Below are 4,965 nucleotides of genomic sequence, written 5' to 3' on the forward strand. Positions count from 1 at the left end.
TTGAACATAGGAGTTAAATAGATATAGGAAGATGTGGTGTGAGTGTTAATAAGACAACTCTCCAACCAAATAACAATCTTAAAATAAGTAAACCGTTATAAGTCAATGAACAGTCTTCAACACGGAGCCAAGCCTTGGCTCACACCAAACAACAAGCTAGAAAGGGCCCCAAAATTACTAGTGTAAAACCATTCAAACGGGAAAATCAACAGTTAAAAAAACGAGAAACACGTATATATTACATAAACACTCTACAACTACTGTACATCAGATTCCTGGCTTAGAACAGGTGCAAACATTTACAGCGGGATTAAACGTTTTAATGGATTCAAACCCTCTCCCTTTTTCTAAAACAATATCATAACAATAATACATAGAAAAAAACACGATAACATATCAATAGACCTCTTTCGAGTTCATCCGTCACCGAAAAAAACTCGTCAATTATACGCGCCTTTATCACCGTCATTTGTGCGTTTAGGGGCGTCGTCACTTCCTTCCAATGTTGAGCGAGTGGTTGGAAAACTATAATTCTATATTGTACGAATTATTCGGCAAATTGAATCTCAAAATTGACAATCAACACTGCTGGCATTTGGGAATTGTCAGTAAGTACCTACAGAGCAACCATCATTTCTAGTTTATCCTGCACAAAGACGATCACCAAGACGCTTGATGAACGTAAATAGTGCAGGGATACAGGCGATCCCCTCTATCTGGTAAATGACGTCATAAAGGCGTGCATAATTGACGAGTTTGTGCCGGTGACGGATGAACTCGAAAGTGGTCTATTGACAGATTCAACTCGGTCAAAAACGTAAATTATTAAAAATTGTAAATAAAGCCCATCTTTACACAGGTAATTTGAAAATAGCTTTGTCGTTGTTATTCTTTCTTTCTTTTCTTCGTATGAGCTTCCTATTATAAGGAACACCCCTTAACGGGTAATATTAAAATATCAAAGTATTTAAAAAGGGGGAAGAAACAAGGATAAAATATATTACATCAAGGTAAAATCCAGAGGTGTTGCACTATACATAGACAGTGATTTGCAGAATTATTATTGAACAATGGAATATAAGCCCACGTGACACAGGTAGATTGAAAATGATTTTGACGTTGTAGGTGTAACAGTAATGTCGGGTGGCTTTACGTCACCAAATCTTGCGTTATGATAATGCCATTAGACTAACGACAGACAACCCCAATGGTGACTGGGGTTTAGAAATATGGTCACTTGGTCTTTTCCCGACCGGCAGCAAACACTTGCCGAAATGGGGCGTCCGTTTGGCTGTGCGGGATGTATCAAGTTCGCAGTCACGTCCTTTCATAATAAATACTTATTTGGTGTCAGCTGTTCAACTTTTTTGTCTACTTCGTCTGTTTTGGGAAAATAACATTTTCCGGAAAAGGATATTTTCGGAAGACTGAAACATATTTAAGCTATACTCCAAAACCCCCATATTTACACCTGTTTGCAGCTTTGTTCTTAATAATGAAAAGACACTCCACAAGTTCTTTATCATGTTTGTAAATTTCCATCAATTTTAATGGGCTCTGATCAGTCTAGTCTTCTTCGTTCTCTGTGTTTTTATTAATCTGTCTGTATTTGCTGAAAGACCCAGGTGTGAGTTTTTTATAGGCCATAGCCTCTACTATGTCCTTCCGAAGCTTTACTCCAAACCTGTCTTCTTCGTTCCCCGAGCTGCAGCTACTTCGACGGTCTCCTTCTCCTTCTATCAATTATCATTGTTGTTGTTTGTCCTGAAATTAACCCAAACATTAAAACTATTGTAACATGTGTAATGATAACTTAAGTTACCTGCTATGTTTTGCATGATTATTTTTAATGTTTCTACCCTCAGGGATTTTACATGTTTTATACATCATGAAAACATAGTACACATCTTTTTGACAAACAGTGCATTTCTATTTCAAGTTGCTCATTTTTAAGTTGCATGAATTTGATTATTTATAAAATCTTGGATCTTAGAAAAAAAACACCAAACTAACATTATTTTCCGTTTAAAAAAAAACCTTTTACTTATTAAAGTCCAAAGTATTGAATGAGAAATGTACACTGAAAATTATTTTTAGTGGTGCAATCCTTTTTTCAAATATTTATATTTATTACACATTTTACAGAAGACATACCTAATAGAAATGTCTAAAACCCGTATTCTGAGTCTGTCAACGTTTTTCAACTTGACAATTGTATGCCGGATAACAAGTGTAAAGATTACAGACAATACTACTGCCAGTATTGGGAAGATGACTATTAGAGCTGGCAGGACAATCCCATCCATGCCTCAGCTATTAAAAAAAGAAACGTGCATAATATCAGCCGTGTATTTATTTTGCATTTTTTATAGTATGCTCATTAGTTCACACAAGACACACACTAAATATAAAAAGGGGGAAGACATGCTTGCATATTTTATTACATTGGTCATGTTAATTTTCGTTTGATACCAAATTTCAAGGGTACAGGAACACCATGTATTTTAAAGTTCAACAAATTACAAACTTTCTATAAGAATAAGTGCAGACTTTAAAAAAAACACCAAATATTCATGAATATTCAAGTTTTATTAAACCTTGAAAATTGATGCCCATGAAAAAAAGTGATCTTCAGTAATCATTTTATCTGAATATACTCAACAAGCACAATGTAAACTTTTCAATTCGACAAAAGTAATGCACCTGATCCACAAACCATGCCTTTTTTGGGGAGACACATACTATTCATTGATATTTTGATTTGTTTACAATACTTGTTCCCAGATATGATCTTTAGGTTTTATCTCATTGAGAAATAACTTGGGAATGTAAACCGTATGTATACACACAGTCATAGGGTCATTTTAATTCTGATGGTCACCAAAAGTGAAGGGAGGGGTAGTACAGAATTGAAGTAACGTTTAAACTCGAGAAGTTTGAACCATTTTGATACTGAATATATGCAGAACAGTCCCGTGTTGACCTTAGAATAAAATAGTACTGCATAGTTTTTGACATTAAGGGAGTTCCTACGGGAAATTTCAAGGGTTATACCTCTAATTATAGAAATCTCAACAACAATGCTTTTTACCATATTAAGTACTGAATACAGATCAGGTTGAACATGGGTTGCATGATGACTTTGACTGTTCTAGAATTATGCCTCATTATAAAAATCTGTGCAATCAGGTACATTACATGTATCCCATTCTCCATTTATCATGTTTACTAAGTATTATCTTTCACAAGCATATGCATGCAGACAAGAACCAATAATTATCAATCTACACCCATACATGACAGGAGTAATAAGTGGTGCATCGCATGCATTCAAATAATATGATAATATACTTCATCAGCATATTCAGCAAGACCACTTTTTATGACATCTCTTATCTAAGCTAAAAAGGACAAATACCTTAGTCTTTTTTCCAGCTTTAACTTTCTTAAAGCATATTGCAAAGTAATCATGTGTTTCTCCTTCTGGTAAAATTTCCACACAATAACTTATCTCTTTTGCAATTTAAGAAACAATTCCTTCATGGCATGCTCTATGCTCATTTTAACATGGGTAGGCATTATATTTGTCGGTATTTTACACTGAGCGGTAGCGAGGTGAAAAATGTGGTCAAAAATAATGCCTACCCATGTTAAATTGAGCATGGAGCATGACACGAAGGAATTATTTCGATTCTAATAGGACAAATACAGTATTTGTATAGGTCGAAGCGTATGAAAATACCGTAAAAATGTTAAGCTGTTCCCGTTTCCTCGTCGACGAGTCTGTACATAACACTTCATATAAGTTTAAAAAATACGAGCAGGATAAATATATGTTGTTCGATATAACATATATTGTAAAAGTTTATGTAAGCTACTTGAATGTATATATTTTATAGGATAACGGAGGAAATAACTTAATACAAACAGTAAATCTGTTCGCATTTGTCAAATATATTTTGTGCTCATTAGAACAAGGCTTTGTTTACAATGCGTAATACGGACGTCATACTAGAATTGGGATTTTGTTTGATTGATGTCTTCAAATTTGTCTCTCTCTTGTGGGAAACATGAATTTGGTAGCTCATATTAGGAATATGTATGTCGTCATTTAAGTACTGTGTCTTTTGAGGGAACACTCTTTTTTCTGATGCTCTTTCTATTAAATTAACTAAGACATAATCCAAAATATGTGTATCTATAGCAAAATGTTCATCTTTATGTTCCCAAAGGTAGTTTTTCTCCCTAATAATCAATCTAAATGCATATATTGCTGGATCTATGTCAAGACCCCTTAAAGATGTATCTGCTGGCAAATTACCTTACAGTGAATACCGGTTGACTTTTAAAGTCTGTAGTACAGATAACTCGGTTCTGTTGGTAGGACAATAATGTATTTAATTAACCTTCTTTTTCTTTTCTTTGTCAATCAAGAAATATAGAAAACAACAAAACCAGAAATGACATCAATACCCGTTTCTCCCTCAACATGGAAGAAAATGCCATTGAAATAGCTGAAAACTTGAATACTTTATTTTGTCGCCATGGAGTACCACTGGAAATGATTAGCGATAAAGATGGGTGAATTTAATTCCAAGTTATTTGGTGTTATTTTTGACATGTATGGATACAAACTTAATAAAAAAAACTTATAAACAACAGGCAAATGGCAAACGTGAAATCTATTATCAGACTCTTCAAAACATGTTGAACAAAATCGTTAAGGAGGAAACTAATCTTTGTCTAAGTATTGATATCTGTGGACATTTTTTCTTTACCAAATTTGAAATCAGAAAAAAATTAAGGATCTTTTTTCAGATGCTTTCATGGGCTCTTCCCGAGAGAAATGATACGTTGTTCATAAAATAACAAAAATATTAAATAGTGATGCAATTGTTAATCCACAGATTACATCAAAAATATTTTATGATAATAAGCTCTTTGTTTGAGGGTTGAAAAAATACG

The sequence above is a fragment of the Mytilus trossulus genome, chromosome 5 (assembly GCF_036588685.1).
Source record: "Mytilus trossulus isolate FHL-02 chromosome 5, PNRI_Mtr1.1.1.hap1, whole genome shotgun sequence".
Lineage (NCBI taxonomy): Eukaryota > Metazoa > Mollusca > Bivalvia > Mytilida > Mytilidae > Mytilus > Mytilus trossulus.